Below are 26,432 nucleotides of genomic sequence, written 5' to 3'. Positions count from 1 at the left end.
CCCTCCCTTAGACAGCTGTCTGCTCTGCTTGTACACTCATATACTATCACCACATTTAACTAAGTTAGGTGTAATTCCTAGAAGGACATATGGTACAGCTTCAAACGGACCTGTAAAAAGCGCTTTATACTATATAGCTTATTCCTTTTGTCATACAGGAAAGGGTTATATCAATAGAAGAGTGCTTATACCAATATAACCACATCTGCTGCCAGGTCTGAGAGGACAGTATTGATTAAACTATACCAATATTGTAAAGGCAGTACAACATTTATGTTTAGACAAGGCCTTCGAATCCTCCAGCATCTGCTGCTTAATCAGGGATGAGGACAAGAACCGGGAGAACAACAGGAGAAGGAATCTCAGCGAGCTGTCACGTTAAAATGGCTTCACTCCTGCAGCAGCTGTGTGCTGCAAGCGTACAGGGCTGAACGTGCTTGGGAAACAGTTAAATACAAAGCAAAACAAAAAAAAAAGGAACTTGCTCACCACCAGGTAGGTTTTCCCTAGTGTCCCCTGCTAAAATGTTAACCTGGATGTCTTTCAGGCTAAATATCTCCGGAGTTATTTGTACACACTGCTGGAATGTTTACCTTTTGATTACAGATCTTTACACGCTGTCCGTTATTGCTGACTGCCAGAATGAGAGGCAGCCTCAGGCCACAACCCTATCTTCTGTCACAGAGAAAATACAGCAAAAGCAATGGCAGGCTCTGAAAGGAGAGATGCACAAGACTGCAAAGAAATAGGAGCACAGTATCAGGGTTTCTTTTGTGGGGCGCTTGGCTTGTGCTTTAAAAAAAGCTTCATGCAGTTTTCACTGGGCAGTGGCATGTAATACCCCAATTTGGATATAAACGTAGAACCTATGTGTGAAATCCTCTTGCCTAAACTTGTGTCTATTGCATTTGTGTCTGCAGGAATAAAACAGGAATTACAGAGCCAGGCTTTCCAGTCGACTGCTTTTAACTCTCAGAAAGTTCCCTTCCAGGCTCCAATCCTGCAGCCAGGCTTCAGGAGTTAACACAAAGTGATCAGTCGAGCCTAATGCTCTCACCAAAGGTTGCTGAAACAAGATCCTCCTAATATTTTAACTGAAACCACTCAGCTAGTGCATATATCTTCATCTTATGGTAGCACCTTGAGAGAGAGAATTTAAGTTATAACTTTGTATTTCAGTAATATAACATGAGTAGAGGAACGCAGTCAATATTTTATAAAGATACTGTAGATTCGTTATATTAAGATTTAGTAATAAAGTTCGATTTTGATATACTGAAGTAATTTAAATATATAAAACAAACTGAAATCTTAAGTAAAAAGTGCCAACCATTACATACAGATGAAAATGTCAAAAAAGTGCTCCTACAATACATCCAGTAATGTGTGTTTCAACTTTAGAGGGAGTGATAGACTTTCTATGGTATTAGTGTATCTGTATTTCTACCCAGAACCACGAAGAACACAACACTTTTCTTTAAGCTTTTGAGAAGCCTAATTTTTAAACATCTCAATGAAGTTTTCATTTTAGCTCAGCTCACATTTCAAGTTATTTCTACAAATGTTTACAAGTTTTATTCATCTTCCCTTCTACCCTGGCACACAGTTGTCTCCTGAGTCTATTGCTAGAATTATACAACTTGTCTGCAATTTCTGCCCTCATGTTCTAGAAGTCTAGATTTGGATTTTGAAAGGCCAAAGCCTGGGGCTGCTTCCTTGAAGCATTTTGATGTGTCACCTGATACAGATAGTTCACAGTTTGACTAAGATCACTTGGGAAGTGTTGACAGTAACAGAGATGTCCAGACCTCTTTTTATAGTTGCGTCCTGACTTACCCCACTCATCAGCATAATTTCCTCCACTAGCCAAATTCTGCCCAGATTACTAATGAAATACCTTTCCTCAAAGATTTATTAGTGCAGCCATACCTGACTGGTTAAAAGTTCTAGCAGATTTCCAGATGATCTCCAGAAGTCCCTTCCAACTCCAACTATTTTGTGATTCAGATGAATCCCGAGATCGACTTCAGCTTTTGTTCTTGTTCCCTTTTATAGCATTTTAGGTATATATAATACTTCTAGGAATCAAAAAGCCACTTACTACTTTTCAAGAGCTACCTGCTGACTAGACCTACCTGAAAATATTCAAGCCCTAAGTCCAATAGGGTATGATGATAGAAAATGCCACAGCGCCACCTGACTACACAGAAGAGAAAAAAAATGAATTCAAGTAAGACTGCTTTACATTTAAGGGTAGGAGAGCAGGCAGTAATAATTTTCGTACAGTCTTGCGTTAGATTTAATTCTTATTAATAAGAAATGAGAGTCATTAACACTATTAAAAATCTAATTACATTAGCAATTTTCCATCATGTCATATATGAGCAGTTAAGTATTTGTATTTGTTTTTCCTAATGGGATTCAAAAGTCTAATTAAAAGTCTCTCTTTTGTGGTTAAGTGGAATGAATCTTTATGAAAAACAGGACACTTTTAATAGCCACAGACAGCTTATTTCCTTAAATATCATACTTCACAGCCATCTTCGTCTTCTGCATTGTGAGTAACCAGATAAGAACGATACAGAGGCCGCAGGGAAACCCAGTAAACTCACTAGCCACTCCAGTAGCGCCCCTGTGACTTAAAGACCCCTCCTGCTTTTCTCATTCTTCTCTCCTTGCCCTGTTGTTTTACAGGTTTTAAGAACTGAATAATGGTTAATCAGGACAGGTTTAAGGAAAACCTTTTGCCCCTTTAAAATAATATTAGCTAAGAGTTCAATTTTGAAAAGTTTATCGGTCACGTTTGCAAAAGCTTCATTGTGAATACATTCAAAATGGAGAAACTTGTTTCTCTCAAGGAACTCAGGTAAGAGATAGCAGAAAAGCCCATTTTGCCATATAGCTGCCCTATATTTAACACAGTCTGCCAGTATTTTTCGGCAAAGCTATTGTAGCAACATTTGGCTAGGTTGGGCTGAGGTCTCAAATTTGATTTTGTCAGCACAGCGGGCAATAGATTGGAAGGGGAAGACTACCCCTGCCAGGGCAGGTTTCCCCTGCTTCGTTTCGAGCGGCGGCGGGGTGGGCAGCCAGCTCTGCCAGAGCAGCTAGGGCACAGCTCCCACCTCGCTGCTGGCTAAGGCTCTCTAGAGAGCCCACCCTTCTCAGCCTTCAGCCCCGCCAACGTTCCCAAGAGATGTCTTGCCCTTGATTGCGTCGAATGCTGAATCAACCGTTTGCGTAGCAGAAACGCGTGGCAAGACGGAGCGTGGTGGCAGAGGCAAGACAGGAAGACGGAGAAGGAAAGCTCAGAAGCGCGGGTTGCCTCACCACCACGCACACAAAATGGAGCTTGGGAATACAGCTCCCATTTAACAGCCCAGGGTTGTGTCCAGACCTGGGGGCCACACCAGCAACCGCCCTATCCTGAAAGCACCCTATCCTTCGGTTATGCCCCTTTATTTGCCACTTGTGATCTGTGGGGATTATTTTGCATATCATTGAACACTGCTGCTTTATTCGGCAAAAATCAGAGCATTTTACCACAAAATGTAGCTCTAAAATGCTCCACAGTGTGCTGGCTTTGCTCTTCCTTAACACGTACAGATCAATGATGGGTTAATGCTTAGTTAACATTTATTAAGAGCAACATGATTTTAGAAACTTCAGACTAAAGGTGTCAATTAGATGACAGATCCTCCATGAAAGATGAAAGAACGTCTGTGTTGGGCAGATACTCTTATGTTTTGCTGTCAATGATTTATTAGTTACGAGGTCCCAAGTGCCTCAGCTTATCAGTAATGAGATAAGCGAGTACAAGCTAAAGGGTACTCTTGTTGATTATTTATTTTCACAGAACCTCACTATCCAGGGCTGCTATCAAAATAGTCCAGCTATTACAGTTCAGCTATTCGTTCAGTCTTACAATGACTAGCACAAGGTACCGCATCGGACGTGAGCGTTTGGTAGTGAGCCTACTCGAACCTGCTAAAAGCCTGTGTAAGGGTAACCAATTTATACCCAAGGTCATACTACAAATCAGGCACATCAATGCTGATTACAAATTAAATTCTCTACTGTCTTTTATGCTGGTGCCGACATTGAGACTCTGTGAAGTGTCTGACACCCAGCACATAATTACTACTAAATCTGAATGGGAAAAATTCATACGCACTTGAGCAGCGTATGAACGCTGGCTCCATGACAAGATAGCAGCAAGTCAGGGACTCTTGACTAGGCAGCATCTCACACCCATCTGGTTTTCACACCTTTTCAATTTGCGAACCCTCAACAGTTTTCTAGCAAAGGTGCAAATTCAGTGCAGCTGTCAGACAATGGTCTTGCTTTACCTGTGTGCGCCCTGGAGATCAAAACCCACTGCACTGAGCTGTCATTTTGCACAGGTGTGAATGGCTGCACAAAACACAGAGAAGTTAGTATGAACCCAGACACGTAAGTCATCCCTAGGGTGCAAAATACAAATAAAAGCATGCTACGAACAAAAGTCAATATCCAGGGTACAAATACATCAAGTGCACAGGAATTTTGGATGGTTCATAGTATTCACTCACAAGGAAGCACCCCCATGGTACAACTGGCCCGCGGCGCTGTGTGCACTGGCTAACACCTACTGCTTTCTCTTATTCTAGCTGCCCTGTTGTGCAGAGGGGGACCCAAACCACAGCGCAACTCCTCGCTGCAGCAGACGGCCCCGAGAGGACCCTCTCCCTGCAGCTGCCACACGCTCTAAGGAAGTTCTGGGAAGGTCTGTGGAGATCTCTAGGGCTGCATGGGCCATCACCCAACCTGACAGTGTACCAAAAATGCAAAACACATTTGCTACCCACGCATCATGCATCTAATCTCAGTCTAAGCAGAATTCTCAATGCTAATGCCTCAATGCCACTTTGTATGAAGAAAGTAACTTGTTGTCGCCTTCATACCAAACTTTTCCAAATTCATTTCAGTCAAGAAAACTTAGTATTATTTCTCAAAAAAGATTTTCAGTACTTCCAAAGCCGTCCTGTAAAGAGCTATCACAGATCTCCAGAGGCCCCTTCCAACCTCAACCATTCTGTGATTCTGTGAATCTGTGCTAGGAAAAACATACTAGCAAAAAACACTTTTTCCTACATTCTTTGGGAATGGCCTAGACTCAATTTCTTTTGTGGCAGAGGAAGTTATAAAGACAGCCATCCTAAACTTGCAGGAAGATTTCCAATACACATTTATTTATCAGTGTGTACAGAACAGAACTGGACCTCACTTTATTGATAACATGCATATTAGAAACATTTTTGGGTGCCGGAGATTTTTTTTTTGTCATCACTTGTCAGCTGAAGAAATACCATCGAGCAAAGAAATAACTTACTGGACTGTCAACATTTTTAATAGTAAGAAAAAAGTCAGACATCCTTTTGAAAAACAGTGACAGTAAAATCTTTTAAGAAAAGATAATGCCAAAATCTCTTTTGCATCTCAATCAAAAAGCTGCAAGCTACAGCCTTGAATTTCAGCTGCTGGTGGATAAGACGTCATACTATTAATATGTCTCAATTTGTATAATCTAAACAAAGCACGACAGAACAGGAAAAACAAATGTAACATGTCTTGTGTCTTGAGTTTCAACCAGTGATGCACTGAAAGTGACCATGAACATCGCAGCACCAAGTTCACATTACCTTCCTTGCTCTGCAAGTGTCCTCTCCTCTCTCAAGCCCACCATGCCACCCTGAGCCGGAGGCAACTCTGATCTCTGAGGTGCTCATGGAAATTGCCAACAACACATTTCATCCCTTTTGCAGTGCACCAGATGATGTATCAAGTGTCAGATTTTTCTTCCAAAGTTTCCCCAAGGGTGGATCACAAAATCTACTGGGATCAAAATCTTTATTACATGTCACTCTTCTCATTTCAAACTTGACTACCCCCTTCCCTGGGTCCCCCATCATCCTTTGTGTAAAAAACACCTCCCAGAAGAACAGCGTTTTGCTACTGATCACGCTCTGACATCTGCCCTCGCTTTCTGCCTCTGCATCTCCCACAGACACACAAAACTTCAACGCTTTCCTGCTCACTGCATGCACCTGACTAAAATCTCAGCACACGATGCTGTGATCCTGTTCTTTGTTGAATCTCTGTTTCAGCGTAGTGGCGATGGCTTTCCATCCACCTGGATTGCTTAAAGCTATGGAGAACATGGGGGAATGTTCTGCAGGGAACAACAGGGCTCTGGTAAAAAAGAGAAGCATTAAGATGATTAATAAGTCTTTTTTGTACCCTATAACGTACAAGCGTCTAAATAGCTCCCTTTCTTAAGAAGTTTGTTCCTGATGTAACCTAGCCCTGCTATTAGCTACTCAGTTCTGATATTCTGATACATCACAACATCATGAGACAAAAAAAACAGCAACCACATAACAGTGCAGTGTCAGAGGCAGGTTTCTAAACACGAGAGAAAAGGAACACTCATTTATATAAGCTGATCTTACCTATAGCTTATTTATGTTTTACACTAGGAATTTCCTTGAAGAACAGGGACAAAACCAGAAAAGACAGATCTGAAAAGGATGCAGGAGTGGCAGTTCGCAGTCTTCTCAATGCAGCACTGTATTCACAGAAACTATGTGCATATTGACCTAAAGCCTGCCTATTTTTTCTTCCTATTTCTTTTATTATACCAAGTGATGTTACGTGTCCCTACAAACCTTGGCAAAGTGAGACAAAGGTACAATTACTTACACCTGGAAAGAGAAGTAGGTTTGCTGAACCAATTGCTGCAAAAATGACCGTTTTGTGCTTTAGCTGAAGAGCTCCCCATAAACATTTTATTCCCTGAACGGAGCTCTTTCTTCAGCTCCAGGATCTTAGGATCACGCACAAAAGACACTTGATACTTGCTGCCAATTCACTTCATTCATTAGCTGTTTCACAGACTGGCATTACAAATATTCATTCAGCATTTACCAGCGGCGAATTGCAGCCGCTGTAAGGCACCAGCCACGACTAGCGCTGTGCTCAGTATGGGACTACTTATAGAGAACATTACTAGCGCGTGGGTAATGGTCTGTACCACTGCCCAGGCTGAATCCCAGCCTCCTAACTACACGACAGGTCATTTGGTACTGGTTTCTGCTCCCGCTTTGGGTGAGGATAACTTGTACAAATTCATAGATCAAAACTGTGCGTGTTCAAACACGCACATCAACAAAACCCTGCTTCTCTGAACACTGCCAGACAGCATGTAGGAAAGGTGTAACACAACGTCATTGAATTCACCAGCATTAGCCCTTATGGAGGTCTTTACATAACATATTCCCAAATTCAGGATGATCCTTCTGCATCTGGTTTTGTAGCTCAGCTCAGACGTTGGTCCCTTCTTAGTGAATCAGTCAAAATTAATTTTAGACCTGCATGTGGAATTAAACCCAAGAAGGCCATTGTGCTGGGGGACACAAGACCCATTCCATACAAGTGCAGTTGCTACAGCTACAAACTACATACAGATCGTGTGACATGCATGTGGCATGTTAAATGAAACATGAATGAATAATTCTCCTTCTACACTTAATTAATTAATCAATTTTCAAGCATATAAGTAAATGTTAATAGCAAAGGTTTAATGCCAGTGCATAATAAATAAACTTAAATATCACTGGCATATTTTGAAACATCAAAGGACGGAGAAGGAAAACAGAATTGTGAAAGTGAACAGTTTGAAAGAAAATGAAGTTTAGGTGACCTAATTAAAGGCTTTTCCTCAGCTACAGAAAGACATCAAAGCGCTGCTTCTAAAGTTCTTTTGCCAAACCAACAGCCTCAAATTAAAAGCCTGCATTAATTTCAAGGAATGAGTCAGAGAAGTACTACTGTAAGAGCTTCAGCCCCTCCGTGTTGCCACAGAAACAGAACATTATGGCTAGTTTATAATCCAAGTGCTCCATTCATATACGAGAATTTATTTTTCATTTTCACCTTTTCATTTACTCATCCAGATATATAAAAAAGCCCCTCTGAAATTAATGATGCTTTTTCCATGATTGACAGACGGAGTTTTGATCCTGAACAATGCCTTTTTTATATTGTTCTTTCTTAATGGCTTTCTGACACGAGGCAGCGGCAGTCTTCTGGGTATTTGCAATTCAGCGTGACCTAACGGGTGCTTCTCCTGTGGAGCTGGAGCCAGGCTCAGGTTCTCCGCGAACAAAGCGCAGATCCACAGGCCAAACAGAGCCCAGCACAACAACGTGCTCAAGCACAGGCACAGCGGAGGAAACAAATCCAACGCACAAAATACCCCTCTGGCAAGCCCAGCTGCCACCAGGACCAGCTAAGGGACACCCCAGCGCAACACCTAGGTTTGCAGTAAGTCAGGTCAGATTCTGAGCTGGTCCCAACAGGCTTTGTTAATATTAAAACTAATGGGTTTTAGGCAAGTTACACCAGACAAAAGTCTAGATCAATGTCTTAGCACAGGGAAAGCACAGCTACAGCAGAGATACTGCATTCATTTCTAGAGGCGAGTAAGCCTTTCCTTTCCCAAGTTTAATGGCCAGCTGCTGATCCCTTCCCTCATGTAGTTTGATGAAGAAAAAACATGCAGTGGGGACAGGCACATTCAGGTCCACCGCTGGTGCGGAGGAGGCCGAGACCCGGCTCCCCGGAGCGCAGCGGGCAGCTGTCTGCGGGGGAAGGCCAAGGCGTCCCCTCCCGAGCACCCCTGCCCTCTGGCTTACGTCTGCCACTGAGGTGACTTTTGCCACTGCTGTTTCCCCCAACTCTAATGGCCTGGCATAATCCTAATATTAACAGATGAAACATGGGAGACGCAAGCTGGAGTAAAATCCATCCGAATAGTTCCTTTCATGGTAAAACTAACATAGGCTTTAGTCTCACTCATCCTCTGTATACTTTGCTACGAAGGATATAAACTGCAGACAAATTCTACAAAAAGTTGATATACTTACTGTGCTCAAAGTACAAGTTAATCAGATTGAGCACTACCTTCTTGGAAACAGCTAGCAACATGCCTTGTTTCTAGGGCTTTTAATGAATATTCTAAATTGAAGAAATGCATAAACATAAGGGTAATTTACATTGCTAAAGTTAATCAGTTTTCTTATACATTTTATGCATCTGCATGATTTTTCATCTGTATTGCATAAATGTCTTCTCATTACTTAATATGCATATGTACATCCAAACACTCCACTCATACTGCAGTTGTATTTTTACAAATTTCTAGAATCATGCCTGTCTCAAGATTTAAGAGTTGTGTGGCTTACAAGAGAAATGATCAGCAAAGGCATATAAAATGCTTACAGATTCAAGGCAGCATTTAACTTACATGTGAATTTGCCCTTTTGTAAATCAGTTTTCTATTGCTAAAATGATAATAGGAGAATCTCCTTCAGAAGATGGCATATCAGCAAATGTCCAATACAAAGGACAACACCATTAAAGAGAATGGTTTCCTACATAAAAATGTTAGGTATGAAATTTGACAAGGCTACTGCAAATCTTCACTGACTAGCATTTGCAAAGGTCCCCAAGATACAGAGGGATGAAAGGTCTTCCCTGTGAAACGCACGGCATATTTGTTGTTAACATCATTCTACGTTTAAAAGATCAGAGTGTTTTCCTCAGTTCACCCTAAGTAGATACTAATGAATCTTCAAATATTTCTCCAGTTTATTCCAACACAAAACCAAGGACTTTCAAATTCTACTGTGTCAGGGTCAAGAGAATTAGGTACCTAAGAAAATACATTACGGTTGTTTTCTCGCAAGAGTTGTAATGTAACAGACCTGGACCTTTATTTGATTTTGCTTAAACCACTATATATCCAAGTTAATTCCAGGCAAGTCACCATCTAATTTTCATGGGTATCACTGGGAACAAAATTAACTTCACCTTTTAACATGCAACATTTCATTATTTACAAACCAACAAACAAAAGAGGTTTAATAATATAATTTGGGACCAGTTAGTTGAAGGGACTTCTAGATCAGTGAAGCTGCTATTAAAGTGCCATCAAAGCATTTCTGACTCCATAGAATTAATCATGAAATCTGTTCCTGCCAGCTCACTTATCATATCCGAAATATTAATTTTGAGCAAAATTAAATTGGACACCTACCGACAGCAACATTTTGCCCTTCAGAACTCCCCTTCACATTGATTTATTAACGGCTGCCAGAACAGTGTACCAGAGCAATTTATTACCACTTTCTGGATGTTTCCCTCTGCTTACAAATAGTCCTCCAGAGTGAGAGGTGCTAGCTGACAGCATTCTGACAAAGGTGCATTTTTCAATTTGCATAATGTCCTTTGGATTTATTAGGATGTATGGAAAGGAATTTCATTTTATTATCAATGGGAATGGGTGATTCACATAAAAGAAATCAGAGTGGAGATTCTGTGTTGAGTTGTTTTCAAATAAAGCAGACCTAGGATTTTCATTAGTAATTGGTGTGATTTCAGACAGAAGAGCCAGCAAATTCTTTTGTTTTACTCATCAGCATTGTTTTCTTTGCATGCGAGACAGCCAAGGGGATTTGTACAGAGCAGCAAGTAGAAATGGGTCTGAAGATGCAGTGTTAGCCCAAAGAGAGCTAGTAGCATGCTTGTACACGTCTTACTGCTTTCCAGAAAATACCATCCTAGAAAGGCACATTTCATTGGATGAAAAAAACCCAAAGTTTGCCCTTAGCTTACCAAATTGAGGTCCGTTCTTCAGCAGTTAGAAGCACTGGGATAGATGCACGTAAAACATACAAGTCTAGCACGGAGAGGTCTAAATTGATATTATGAAGTTATAGCTAATGGCTAATAGCTAATTGAAGCACAGAAACTGTGCCTCAGTTACCACATCAAATGATCAGCCTGATCCAAAACCCCAACCCCCTTAAAGCAGCTTCTCCAGTCTTTGAAACATTTGGCATCTCGACTCAGATTCTAATTTGGGGGCCTTTGACTGCTTTTTGTGGAACTACTCCATCCTTCCTCTTTCTTCCATTTCTGCGGCTGCATAAAGAAAATGCAACCCCTCCAGTGGCTGTTACAGATATTGTTTCACTAACTTGCTGCCTGAGACAAACACATTTCATAAATAAATACAATGGTTCCCGCCTGTTAATATTCCTGGCTCCCATCCAATTATTCAATCTATGCACTTATTTTTAAGCCTGAATAGTCCCATTAACTTCAATTGGACTGCTTGTGTTCTTAAGTAAAACAGGTGTTTAAGCACTTTGCTGGATCAGAGCCTATGAATGCACATCTGCAATCTTCTTTGGCTCAGTTAAAGGTTCCTTCCTGATCATTATACGTTTATCTGAGGAATTCCTCTTGTTTATACTTGCATACACATTCAGCCTTTGCAACGGGCTACTTGACACATTTAATAGCAATTGTGTTTGTAATCAGAGACAAAACTGTCTGTGTAGCAATATAAATCGTGTATATATATGCTGAGGGAACACACATAGCTGAAAGTGTAATAGGAGAAGAACACATGGCTGAACGTTAGTGGGAGGGGGAAGCTTTCAATATCTCACTGGAAAGTAAAACAAATCAAATGTACGCAGTAACAATTAAGACACTCCAGATGTAGTCAGAAAAAATGATATCAGCATACATCAGAAAACAGTCTTTTGAAACATGAACGTTAAAAGTAAAAAACAGTTAGTGCTGTCCAGAGGTTGTCAAGTCAAAAAATTCATTAACTACAAATAAACTCAGGGCTTGCCTTTTCTACAGCCACCTACGGGCAACATGCTGTCAGCAGTTATTATTTGCATCACAGTCAAGGTCAACATTTCCAATCCGTGTAAAAATTGAACAGCTACCTTGCCCAAACAAGAAAGCTCTCTCAAATCCACCGTCCTCACGCTCCTACGTATATGTGTAGCATATCATGGCATTTTATACTCTAGGCTAATACTTGTCATTAATGGGTAAAGCTCCCTCTTTGGAAATTCTACCTTCTCTCGCTCGTCTTTGACAGGCTGGCAAGTGACAGACAGCACCAATTTCCTCACAGCTAGTTCGCTCTCTCACATGATACGGTTTTGTATTTTTACTCCAAAACTCCAGCAGATGCTGCCTTCCTTTTTACCTTTCAAGGAGAAAGGAAAGAACACACACAGTGAGGGTGGTTGAACCCTGGGGAGCAGGTTGCCCGGAGAGGTTGTAGAGGCTCCATCCTTGGAACTACTCAAACCTGCCTCAGCACGGTCCTGCACCACCTGCTCTAGGTGCTCCTGCTTGAGCAGGGGGCTGGACCAGATGATCTCCAGAGGTGCCTTCCAACCCCAGCCATTCTGTGATACACACACTACATACATACGTTCAGTCAGGTGCTGATACTGGCTGAGGTTGCAGTTTTACCAAGGATGTATTTTTCACTACAGATCCTCATTCCCTTTTTAATAAAAACAAGATAGGAGCACTACTTCCATTTTTTCCAGGCTACAGATTCACAGTGACACTAGACCCCAGTGTCTCATTGTCTCAAGCTGCCCGTTTTCAGTTGCCCAGGATACAGGTCAGAGTTGTGGCCAGCAAGGGTTTTTTGTGGTCAGCTCCTACCCCCTTTTCTTTCCATTCGCTGTCAGCTTGTTAGGCATGCCCTAGTTGGTCCCGGCTGTACGACCAGGATTAACCACTGAGGCGGAGGGTAAGGAAAGAGCGTGGAATCCCTCGCCTAAGGGAGCTCCCGGGCGCACGCCCACGGGCACCGGCTCTGCCCCTGCCGCTGCCCGTGTGACCCAACGCACTAGTGCCGGCGTGTAAAGCAGACCAGCTATGGCTGCAAGGGGGCTAGCACAAACAAATCTCCCACTTATTTCCCCGTCTGCTCCTGAAGTACTGTCTCCTCCTCAGTGAGCTTCCTCACTCACGGCAGATTAAAATCGCATCTTTACTAGAGGAGAAGGCTAAAGAAACTGCCCAGTTTTTGAAATGAGATATGTATTTCTTAAAAAATGCTCCAAAGCCTAGTGGAATATTTAGGTTTACTATGGAAATCTCTTTTCCAGCCTTCTGATTTGTCTTTCGGAAAAGCTATTTCCTATTAAAGATTTCAAAATACAGCTCTGAGAAATACTTCTGCTGTAATTGTATTGCCAACAAGAAGCCTATTTTTCTAGTCTACAACAAGGCCAGTTATCTTCAATCTTGTTCCTCTTTCAGGAAAATAATGTGTTGCAACAAAGGCAGAATGAAAATTAGTAGGGTGTGAAAGCACAAGGGCTTTAGAACATCAGAGTCCTAAAAATTAGGGAGGGGAAGGACTCTGTCTAGTTTATCTCCTTATTAATGCCAGATTTGGTACCATGAGATCTTCCATGCTCAGTTTTAAAAGCTATTAATCCAACTTCCTCCCTTACAATATGTTCCTTCTACAATCTAGAATAATTTACTGATTACTTTGGTAAATATCCTTTTATTCCATTTTATTTTTTCATTCTTTAACAGCACCCCTGGTTCCTATTCATAGTTTAAGCAAGTCATCATGCTTTCTGATGTGAGTTCTCCTTCAGTGTTCTTAGATGTTTATTACATATATACTCTATCATCATTTTAGCAAATTGCTTTTATTTATCCAGTTTACTGTTTTCCCTTTAGCAGCCTTTCCAGATCCTTAATCAATCATTTCTGCTGACCTTTTCTGACCAACCTTCACTTTTGTCAGTTGCCGTCAACTTTTCACGTGCATAACTAAAGAGATCACAACAGCCAAAGTAACTTTTGTGATGCAAGACTCAAATAGACCAAGATAAGACTAAAAAAAACCCATAGTGCTTTTCAAAAATAATTGAGTTTCCTTTTATTAGTCTTTTGAGGTCATTTTCTTTTCTTTTTTAAATATCAGAAGCTAGAGACTCATTAAAAATTAAAAATGAGGCTTTTACAATAAAATAACATCAGGAACAAGGGCTTTCAGGAAAGAAAAATCACACTAATGATTGTGCATTTTGTATGCCAAATCCATGGCAATTCCAAGAAAATGTAGGAATCTAGTCTTTACCATTATTTTATGCCTAGTTTATTATGTAATAGCCCTATAACTATTCCTTTGGCAATCACTTCCCCAATATTTCACACACATTTGGCATTGCAAAATCATACTTGTTTCACTATCTCACCTCATCTCATTTCTGTTGAAGTAACATGCTCTCCTTCCATTAAACACCAGTTTCTCAGTTTACAGGCTTTCTAGATAACTTTATTTTTATTTATTTATTTTCTGTCATATTTCTAACTACAAGATCTGTAAGTTATCATCTGACCTCACAGGTATTCACAGCTCTTCCAGAATTTAATATAACCTGTGAATTTATTTACCACGATGCCTACCTTGTCTTCTAGGTTATTAAGGTGTTAAATAAAACCAGGTCTAACAATAATCTCAGAGACATCTTCCTGTAACTCATCTTATCTATTTACCAGCTTTCATGACAGATAATGCTCATATCTAAGATAATTTGCACTATTTTTTTCCATGTAAACTATGGCAACCTAACAGATTAAAATTCCCCTCCTGGATGCAACTGCACCAATACAAAGCATAAAAATAATGTAGCCTATTAAGGATCAGTCTTGACATAGGACTCTAGATTAATCATTGCTATTGATCTTCCTTATATTGCTAGGTCTATACATACTTTATAAATACACATATAATAAAACCAGGAAATGTGATGCTTCCTTAATAAGTCCACAATATTTATTTCTCACAAATATGTTTATATATTGCTTTAATCTAAGTTATCAGACAAATATTACAATATGCACATGCTAACAAGACAGCTGATGATCCAAAATGTACAAATGTCAAAAATAACTAAAAAAAGAATACATACAATAACCACCTGGAGACTACAATGAGCCTAAAAAGATTAATTTTCAATGGCTTGAAGGAGACTGAAACATGAGAAAATGCTCCAATTTTGAGCAAAAGTGCTCTCATCCCAAGCTAGGAAGAATAGAAGTATTCTTCTACATTCCCATACCCCAATTCCTTCCTTGCTTAAACCTTTTTGTGCTTTCATCCCTCATACACCCATTAAAATTAAAAGAATCAAGCCAGGATGAGTCACTGAGAGGCGAAGGAGTGCAGGGCAAGAGCGGGAATGGGGAGAAGCACTCCTCTCCCTCCTGCATGTGAAGCACTGACGCCAGGCCTCCACGGCTCCACCTCCTTCACCACTGCTGCAAAAAAAAGCACTCCCTAGCTTGTTTCAATCTTCTTTATGTTACTGGCTTCAAATTACATCAGCGGATGAATCTGGCCCACTCTCAGGGTCAACTCGGAAACCTCCCTGCTGCTTCCCTCTTTATTTTGCCTTCCTTAAGAGAGAGAATTTTTACTAGAGAAATGGTCTTTTTCAGCAAGGGTTGAGTGGTGCAACAGTGACATCCAATGGCTGGCAACATTAGTCTCCAACGAGCACTCCTGACTTGCCTGTGGCCTCCTCTATCTTGCTAAATTAAAGACAAGTGATGATAATATAATACTAGCAGCTCTCAGTACATTTTATTCATTTCACCTCTTCATTAAAACTACCTAGACACTTTGCTCCATGTTTCCAGTGCACTGGGAATTGTCTTCAATGAGCTTATACACAGACTGACTGAGATTTCATCCCGTTTCTTACTAACAAGCAAGACTTGGGAGCAGACGGATAAGTAGGAATTCTTTTCACTCCTCATTTATAGCTGGAAGGGAGGTGCACGCAAAGCATTTGTTGTGAGGAACACAGCTCTCAGGAGTTTGCTGCACTTCTTTATATATCAAAACGGTAACTACATCCTAGCAGAGACATTTGCAAGTATGTGTACAGCAGTATTCTGTATGCAAAAGAAGTGGAAAGGTTAGAGAAGTGCTAAAAATAGAATCGATATTTAGTTTAAAGGGAACCATAATTTGCATTCCCCAAATCAGAGGCCACTCAAGCTTCAAGGCTAAGGAAGAAAAATAAATCTGAGCTTTTTGTTAGCTGAAATCTGAACTCTGAATTCCTATTAATACTTCAAGTAAGGGGTAGGCTTCTGTAGTTTCATGGCATCAGGTTTTATTATGTAATCTTTATGGTACGCTTAGTTTAAGGCTGTTTTGCACTATGATGTTACTAGGAGTAACTAAGTTTTATTATTTTGTAGACTTTCCACTCAAGACAGTCCCATTAAGAAAGATGCTCCCTGGGGTGGATATGGTCCTCCTTTGGCTTGCCTGTGAATGATCATTTTTATGCTTTCCCCCTACAGACATAAATTACTTAGTCTTGACTGAACAATTTCATAAATTAAATAGTAAAACCTTCATCACAGCAAGACAAATCTGACCCAACAGCTAAATAGGGGCAGTCCAAATAAACTACGCTACGCGTGATCAGGTGAACTTCCACAGCACAAGACTCCTTTAGCGCCATAAGACAAAAGAACCAATGTACGAACATGGAAGGAATGACCATTCCGATCCAGTGCTCTGCATTTGCAGACAACCACGCAACACATTTTTTATTCGGGACATTCACTTCACGTGCCCCAAACCTTACAACAATCTTCAGACCAAAAGGCCGAAAGCCACAAGCATAAAGTATCATGGGAAGACAGTGAAGATGCAGCTAAGTTCTCTGTTGTAACAGCACAGCTTGGACACGATGTACCATCACCTGTGCCACCACCCACCATTGCCCGTCCTGCTTCATCCATTTCATTCAGAAATAAGGTTGGTGGCCGATAGCTTTGTTATTAGCTAAGACAGAAGGCAGCTGAGATTTTCTAAAGCCAATAGTCCTGAAATATCCATAACTATGAGATCTTCATAACCTATTTTATTGTATCTGTAGGGAAAACTCATCGTAAGAAATGGTCTTTCCTCTCACAGATTCTTAAGAGGACAGCAAGCCACGTGTAACTTTTCACTTGTTGTCTACAGGCTTTCTCTTGAATGCAGAATACTCTCCAGTTAACACTCACACTCGCTCACTCTCTCTCTCTCACACACACACACACACACACCCTTTTCAAACCAGGGGAAACTTTGAGGCGATGGGAGTTTGCCACTTTCCTTTTTTTTTTTTTTTCTCCATCTTATTTGTCTACTTCATTCTGTGGTTTCTACTAATGAATCTTACTTTGCCCAAGTCTTACTGTCATTTTGTTGAGACTGTTCAAAGTGCCTCAAGCTGTTAAACAGCTGGCAAAATACACAAACATTTAAAGAGTTAGTCTGAATGCTAAATCATGATTTCCAGGAGAGAACAATGTGGTCCTTTCTGATTTAATGCCTTCTTTTGAACTGTATGTCATTTTTCCTTTCAAATTAATCTGAGTGTGGAAAACAGGTTGAGTGTATTTTTATTAGAAGACACTCCAAATATTTAGACAGTTATCTGAATCATGTTTTGGCAAAATGATTATGCTTGTCAGTCTGAAAACATACAATTTCCATATTTCCCTTACATTAACTCTCTTTAACAAAGAATTATTAAAATCTTAAATGCTATTTACTCCCCTTTTCCCCTCCCTCTCTGGCATGCATGCTTAAAAAAAAGCCCTAATAAAATATTTGTGATAAATTAAGAAACATCTGAATTGCAGTAGCAATTCTAGTATAGTCACAAACTTGTCATTAAAATGCATAGCATAGTGCTAGTGCAGCTGTATACAGCTTTTATTATTCAGACTGCTAAATGGATAAAACATTTTAATTTAATGTAAACTATGCAGCTAGAAATATGAGAGCATGAGGTTTTTTCCTTCCTCAGGAGAAGCCCAGATCCTTGAGCTCAATGATAACTTCTCTTGGCCAAGAACCAATCTAGATTTATTGAGAGAGTCCCTGTGCTGCCTCTCCAGACACACATTTTGTAACGCTTGAAGAAGCTGGTTGGAAGGAAGCACATTCAGCCCTTACCACCTCTTTTCATTAACATATATCTGTTAATATTTTCAGGCCCTAATTCTATATTCTATAACTAGAATACATACAGGCATCAGCATTCACAGGCTGGGAGCTGGCCTCTGGCATCACTAGAATCGGGTCACACAGGCGCCAGCTAGAGCCCACGGCCATGTTGTATTGACTGATTTACAGAACAAAAACGGCCCTAACTCTGCAGCTTTGTACACATGCTATGCCTCTTCTTAATGTCCACGGAGTTTATGACAGCTTAAACTCTCTTTAGCAAAGGGTGCTGTTGACTGACTGACTGACTTCTAGTTCACCAACTCTGACACAGTCTGTGTTCCAGCACCAGGTCCCAAGTGTTGGCCTATGTTACCAGCTATTCAGCATCAATTCCTTCTAATCACAGCCTGTGTAATAATCAGAAAGTTAATGTATCTCTAATTTTTATTTTGGATTTCGTGTATCAGATGAACAATAAAGCAGAAAAAAATGCTTCAAAGCTCACATACAAGTCATTTGGAGTTGGGGGCTGAAATAGAATGAAGATCCACAGAAGCATGCTAGAAGACTTTGCAGAAATGTACAGAGGTATACTCAGAGAGTCAGGGCATCAATCCTCTTTAGGGCAGCCTTGCAGCAGAAATGCAACAGGGTCAGAGGATAATAATGCAGGCTATAAAAAAGGACAGTACAGCCCATGGAACCAGAAGAACCACCAGTGTGAGTTTAAGGATCTAGCCTTAAAAAGAAGCAAGTCCTTTGCCACATTTCAGCCCTCTATGAGCTAAGCAACAAGGTATTTTCTGGCCCATTGTGTGCCCTTCTATTGAGGTGTCAGTGGAGCCTCATTATCTCCACGGGCTGTAAAAGTGCCTCTAATTAGCTAGTCACCAATGCTCTACCAGAGGGTATTTTGGAGTAGATATATTCTAATTGTCTCTGTTGGGTGTCTACAGTGATTCCATAGAAAACAGCCTTCACACAGGGTATGCTCAGCTTGGAGGCATTCCTGTCTGCTCTTTCACTCATTCACAGCATTTTCAGCCTGGATGCCACATAAAGCCGAGATGGACGTGCTACGATTAAAGACAGAATAAAAATGAAATGAACCAATAGACCGAGGTTAAAAATTGGAAGTAGCAACAGCTAATTAGTTCCATAGTTGAAAAGAGAGAAGTCATAGTGCTTCTGTTCAAGAGGCTACTGCTGCTATTAGAATATGCTGGAATCAAGCAATGTGTTTCTAGATTTTTCACTAGATTCTTTAAAACTAAAATGTACATTTTTGTTACTGATTTCCAATTGCTGAAGTTTCACTGATTCTCAGTCTTTCTGTAGCAATTTGTGGCTAGTCACATGGACATCCAGACTCCAGAGTCATCACCTGCTTCTCCCACACCACAAGTAATGAACTACCTTTTTCAAAACAGGCTTCTGTAACATAAAGTGAAAGAGAGTATACATAACCTGGTCACACAAAATGATGTGACTCACAGGCTCCATCCTCTTTTCCTCTAGGGTTCACACATTTGAAAAAAAGAAATTAAACAAAAAATTGTATGTATAACACAATGTTTAGCTGACTCAGACTCAAGACATTATCTACAAAATAGGGTATCATCTTTCTGCTGACAGGATTACTGGTGCTTCTGGAAAAAGGTATCAATCTCTGTCCCCTCTTGTTTTTCTCCTTAGCAGAAGGAGCTTCTCTGATTCTGGACATCACTGGTCATCATTTAAGCTCTAGTCCAGACCAGTTTGAGCCATAGCAGATCTCAGAACTATAGGCAGCAGCAAAAGAGACATGAATAATGCTGTCATATTAGAGGTTCAACACATATCAGCAATCTCAGTCCAGCTGTATCATTCTCAGCCACTTACATCTCCCGCATCTAAGATTATGCCTGTTTACCAACAGCAGGACACTCCCAAAAGCTTTCTCATTTCCCGTACGCAATTCAGAAATCCTCTTGGCTCTTTATGAGAAGGCTTCATCCACTTAACTTCTTTATTAAGTTTCAAGGTTACTGGAGATGCTATTCATTCACATTTCACAGACTCATGCAAGACCTAAACTTTGATAGCAAATGCAAATCACAGCAGCATATTTTCAGGAACTTATTGCATTTTGCAATCCAGAATGAGGCTTTCATGTCTGAAGATTTGTCTAGATACTTCATCACTTAAGTAAGGACACATCTTAATGAAAAAAAAAAAAATCACATGAAGCTGACAGTAATGCTAAAAAGTTGCTATTTTCTACGGACACAATATTCTTCCATCTCACCTCTGATTCAGATGTCTACATGTTGAGCACTAAGGATATTTTTCAAAGATAGCATCCAAAGCAACGGCCAACTTCCATTCATCTCCAAGAAACATGTTACAGCTGACTGAACCAATTAGCTCTTCAGCATCACCTAAAGGATACAGGTAACTCCATTTCTGTCTTTCATTCCTTCTAAGCTTGCTGCTATGTTATTTACATTATGTTCAATAAATAAAATCAAGATTAAAAATTGAGCTGCCTGAAGGCCCTCTTTGCTAACAGAGAAAGATTTTCAAATGCACAATTTGTTTTCGACTTTTAATAACATCCAGACAGATCCTTTCTTTTGTAAATTACCTATGTGACATACACATAATTGATGGAGCATCCAAAAAATAACTGCATATATACCTGCTATCTACCTTATAATGATCTGTATAGAACTATTTGCTAATGTTGAACATGCCACTCTAACCACAGTCTATCAAACCAGCTTGCTGGATTAGGACCCAAGAGCGTGGAAATTCACAATGTGCACACAAAGAGAAACCCTCAAAGACAGAAAAGGTGAGAAAGTATTGCTAAAGAATTACAGCTCTGATATACCTCACCAGTGGAAGACAAGGACTAGCCTTCAGGTGGCACACTGTGTTTGTTGGGGAGACTATATTGTATAAGGTCCCAGGCTGAGTGGGATTTGCTGCCAGACCAACAGTTGCCACTGTTTATTAGAGCCATTTTTCCTCAGCCAGTGAACTGAAAACGACAAGAAAATAATCAACGGTAGTCTGAGAATATAAGCCACCAGCAAGCAGTCCTCCTTTAAACAGCATTAAAAAAAAAAAATAAAAGCCATTAAGCTTGCTTAACACAGCTGGAACTGGAACTGGTTCTGTATCTAAATTGCTACTGAAAGCAAAGGAAAAGCCCAATTGAGAAAGAAGCAACTGTGGTAGCCAAATTGCAAATGGCTTGGAAAAAGGGCTTTTCACCTCACGCATCCTTTAGTGCTTTTTAAGAGTGGTCAGCAACCTCTAAAGATTGATATAACAAACTGTGTACCTCCTTCCCAAATTAGGGGTTAAGCGTGCAAGAAGGATCTTGCAGAGAGAAAGCTGACGGTCAGTACTTCTGCCCAGTCTCCCACTTTCCCCTGGATTCTGCTGCCTCTCTCAAGTTCCCAACGCTGCAGTTCCCAACTCACAGGCCTAGGTCAGTGCTGCCTCGTGCCATCCACAAATCCTGCTAGTGCTGTCTTTAGTGCATCTTTGCCGTAGGTTATCACCTCCCGTTCTTCACGTCTGCAGTGCAAGAGGAACATAGCAAGTCTGAGAGAAAGGGACACGGCCCGAGAACAGTGTGTTCCAGCATTGTCCATTATGGTCCTTGCTGGTTGCTCCCTGATAGGTAGGTCAAAATAACCGCAAGACAGATGTTTGCTTTTCAGAGCCAAAACAGCTCAATTGACAATTAACTGACAATTATACACAAAATGTCCCTTGTCTTCACCTGAGTAGGGTCTTTCAACACCAAGAAACCCAAGAATTAGATGCTGAAAATCTTTTGCTCCTTTCCCTTGCTGGGAAGTGGGGTTTCCTCTTGGGATTTGTCTTGTCTTCTTTTTCTGTCTTTCCTTTTCCCACTCTCCCATTAATGCAGCCATAATGAGAAAGCTGTAACAATAACAACACTGCAGCCAGATAGAGTGGAAAATGGCACAGGATTGCTCATATTTTATCTTGAAGCATTTAAGGTTTAGGGACTGTAATGCTACCAAATAACACTTCAAGCAATTCTACTATGGCCCTTAGCTCAATATGACATAATTGCATTTATGCAGGTGCACTCTTTAGCCTGCAGCCATTTCAAGGAATTGTTAAAATTTAAAAGAAAAAAATAATTTAAGAATTCATTAGCTCACATAAAGGTTCTTACTAAAACTCTATTCTAATAGAGTTACTCCAAAGGCAAAGAAGAGAGAACCAAGATGGCAGAGATCCCATTTCCTTGGCTAAATGTATAGAAAGCAACAGAAACTGAAATTAAAAATAGGGTTTTGTTCTAGAAGTGAGACAATTTTTTGAACAGATGGAAAACCTTTGTTGTGATAATCCCTCAGTCAGACCCAAACCAAGCACGGTTTAACCAAATTAGACATATGCAACCTGTATACTACAGAATCTACATTGAGGAACAAATTGATAAAGCTTTATTGAACATGTGCAGCAGAAGAAAGATAGATTTAAAAATATCAATTATACTAGTCGAACAAGCTGGGATGCAATACTTTATTTTCAAATATGCCTTTATGATCTTTTAATTAGATCAGAAACTGATAGTACCAAGTATTTTCTGAAAAAATACATTTGGAAAGCTGAATCACTGAAGATTAAGATACTCAAATAAATTCTAAATTCTTGGCTGCACTTCTCAATTTAGACATAGCCCACAATCAAAACCTGCATTCAAAACACAATGAATTTTGAGAGCCTTGTCTTTCAATACATCATCACCTTTCTCCTGACAACCAGGGAGAATTTCTTAACACAGATTAAAATCTGAATATTGCATTTAAACCCATAACACCTTATAATTGGCTTATTTAAATGTTTGATAACAGTGAACAGCAAGGAAGCTTCTCTAGAAGAAAGAACGTAACAAACCACAAGCAAATCAAAGCAGCCAGCCAGCAGATTTTCTAGATACTCATTAATTCACCTGTATTTCTAGTCCTGTAAACAGATGCCTGCAGTTAGGCCAGCTTAGAGATCACATGATTTTAAAAAGCATAATTCACTATTTCACATCATCTTGCCAATTATGTTTGAGAACTCTTGCAGTTTTTCCTTTGCTCCCCACAATTCAGTCATGCCTCAGGTTTGTTTGCCCATTTTTTGCCCGTGACTTTCAGCAGGAGCTAACCGAGCTTGGTAAGAAATAATGATGAGGAGGAGGACTGGCCACTTGCAGCTAGGGGTAAGACCAGCCCCCCCCATTTCTTTGGGCTTGGTTTTGGGTTGGGATTTTCACTTCTCGACCATCCCCGCTGCAAGCTTCCCTTCCTCTGGCCACAGATGAGCGCCTCTGTGGCTGCAGGGACAAGGCTCTCCCGCGCTCCCCAGGGACACTCCAATGACAGGTCTGCCTCAGCACAGGCTACTTCAAAGCACGGCAAACTCTCGTTTTTTCCTGCTTTCAGGGAGACTTTTCTCATTAACCAAAACTAAGAGATCTATTCCTATTTCTACTAAACCCATAACTCTTCTTCCCTTTTGGCTCCACACTCTCAGGCCAACCTCTCCACCAGCTATCGGGCAGGGCGAGGGGCACTCGCCCAAGCTCTTGTTAAGCTTCCTCAGCACTTGTCCACCTTATCCTACAGCTGTTTCTTTGTCACCCATTTCTTTGCTGGTGAGTACACCAAGTAAGGTGTTATTTCAAAAGCCCCCATCTTTTACAAACAAGATTTCTTATTATTTATCCAGTAGGCAGAAACTGTCATACCCCACACTGGTATCTAAATATTTCCTTCAGCTAATGGCTGAGCAGGCTCTGAAATTGTTCCCATTACACTTCCTACTCCCATTGGCCAACTGCAGCCATCATCCTTGTCCATCTGCAGTCATCGTTGTTGTTCATCTTTGTCAAATTTATAGCAAATACTCAGTCTTGGAAGGAACAAGGTACAAAGTAGAATTAAAAAGACTAGAAACAAAATAGAGGGAGGGGGCTTTATAACAAAAGACAGGTTAGAAGTTATTAATTAACTGCAGAGATACGGCACTAGTGATTCAAAGTACAATTTAAATAATTGGCACAATGCATTTGCTTGATGCGCCTGAGAATTATGTGCCCCCACCTTTTCACTAAAGCACTAAGTGACATAAAAATATTTAGGAAAGCATGTTCATTAAATTCTACCCTACCGTGAGAAACAGGCCTTAACCAAAGTATTTACAATAAAATATTCATGTTTTAGACTATACAGGCAGTAAATTTTGACAGCATCCAATCTCTGGGACTGCAGTATCTGTGTTCAAGGCCCCAGAGTAGTAATGCTATTTGTTTCTTTTCTAATGTAGTACTTAAAAAAAAAGAGCTTTAATTTGATCAAATGAAACTTAATGAAGGCGATTTAGTCTATCAAGTCAATCATCACTTTGGTGTCACTCTTTCACAGGTTTTGGAGACTTTCCTTTCTGAGGCAGGAATGCCTTCACAGGCAAAGGCACATCAGTGTTTCTCCAGCTATCTGTTGCACAGATAAAGGAAAAGATGTAGTGTCTGATTCACAGGCACACTGCTTTTCCCAAGTGCTTTACGATAAATATAATCTTCCTCTTCTTGGACTTATTTTTAGATAAGCCTCTATTCCACATACCTATCTGTGTACTCGCCAAGCTCCCTGGTGTGTATTTCTGCGCATTCTAGAGCATTTTAAAGGAAGAAAGGTCTATTAAAGTCCTCATCTGCTGGGCTTTCCCCTACTCTTTTAGGGCCTGATCCAAAGCCCACATTAACTCAACAAGAGTCTTTCCAGTAAATATAGCATGCAATCTGTCAGGTCCCTGACAGTTCAGCTTACATAGGATACAAGCATTACAGAGGGAGAGCACAGAACTGCTTCAGGAACAACTTACTTTCCCCTACTTTTTATTATCTTGCTGTGGTAAATGGAGCCTTGGGCTGTAGAAGCCAAAAGGACTGTCCAAAGGTTTCAAAGCTCTTTCACTTTTTTCTGGAAACCAAAATAACCAGAAAGTTCACAAGTACTGAAACTGCAGTGAGAGTAGGTACATATTTTTAAACTGTTTCTGCATGATGTCTGAAAGCAATTTCCTTCTACTATATTCATATAGCTAATGGTAAATGGAAGATGAAATCTGATGCCAAGATGGATTCTTTCTGTGAGAGGAACTTGGCTGCGTGCATCGGCTGTTAAGTGTCATACAGATACAACCGGTCCACAGTATTCTCCTCCTTCAGCAAAACAGGCCAGGAGGACCTGAACAGGACCACCTGAACAGTCCAAACCTGGGCAGTATAACTATGAAATCAATTAGCAATGAACAACAACTGCTAGAACTGTTTAGGATCCTGGCACAGCGTCCTGTACTCAGAGGATACAAGCAACTCCTGCAAAGTGCCAGAATCCTCAATTTTTACCTTTAGATGGGAAACTTGGTACCGGCTCAGTCTTTCTCACTAGGACGCTCCTATTCTTTCTCTCTGTCGTATCTTCCGCTTCTTTCCCACCCAATAAAATGAACCTGAGCAACAATACACATAGTTATTTCCACCCACCAGCTGCGGCTCAAAGTCATCTGATCTGAACTAACGATTTCTGTGCTTTTGCTCATTCACATTCTATCAATTGCCAGCAACTATTACAAAGCAGAGTTTTTTGTACTTCGGAAGGCTTTTATTTGTGGAAAATATAACATTTTGATAAATACCACCATTTTTAAGTGTTTTAAAGCCTGCTTTATACTTTTAATGAAGTCACACATTAAAGAAATACTGTAGTAATTACAGCTACAAAGAATTTCTTTAAAGCTACTGTGTTTGGAAAACAAAATGCCTGCTCAAATTTGCCAGTTAAAAATCAAAATTGTAATATACGACATATAAGCCTTTAGTACAAATAGAATTCCTGACAGATTTATGTTCAGGATAAAAAATGTTACCTGTCAAAAACAGCTATAAAAAATTAAATACCTGACTAATGTCAAGTATTGCAAATGCAGCATTCATTATCATAAATACAGTAGTATGACCTAATTATGCATTCTGTACTAAGTTTGTCAGATAACACAATTTGAAAATGGCACAACTAAATCAAATATGTTCTACTTACCTATTGAGTGATAGCGAAACTGCACATAAAAAGCCTTCTTTACAGTCAGTTTTGAGATGCTACAGCTTTGCAATGCCTTTCATTTTATTTTAGGATTTTATCATTCAGTTTGCCAACCTATTTTAGAGATTTTCCAATAGGAGCGTTTCTTCATATCCAAACACAAATAGATGAGTTATTATATGAATGATCAATCTTATCACTGTTTAAGTTCATCTCACACATATTGTCAAAGCGCTCATCTTTTTCACTGTCTGTTGATTCATAATTTAGGAAAAGGCAAAATAAGTCTTTACAATTCATATGATTGAAATGAAAAAGCAACGCAAGACTCTGAAGGCTGGTTTGCCTGGTTTCAACATAAGGATATCTTGTGTGTTCAAGGA

The sequence above is a fragment of the Apteryx mantelli genome, chromosome 14, assembly GCF_036417845.1.
Source record: "Apteryx mantelli isolate bAptMan1 chromosome 14, bAptMan1.hap1, whole genome shotgun sequence".
NCBI lineage: Eukaryota > Metazoa > Chordata > Aves > Apterygiformes > Apterygidae > Apteryx > Apteryx mantelli.
The sequence above is the reverse complement of the archived record's forward strand: the minus strand, read 5'-3'. Positions refer to the sequence as shown.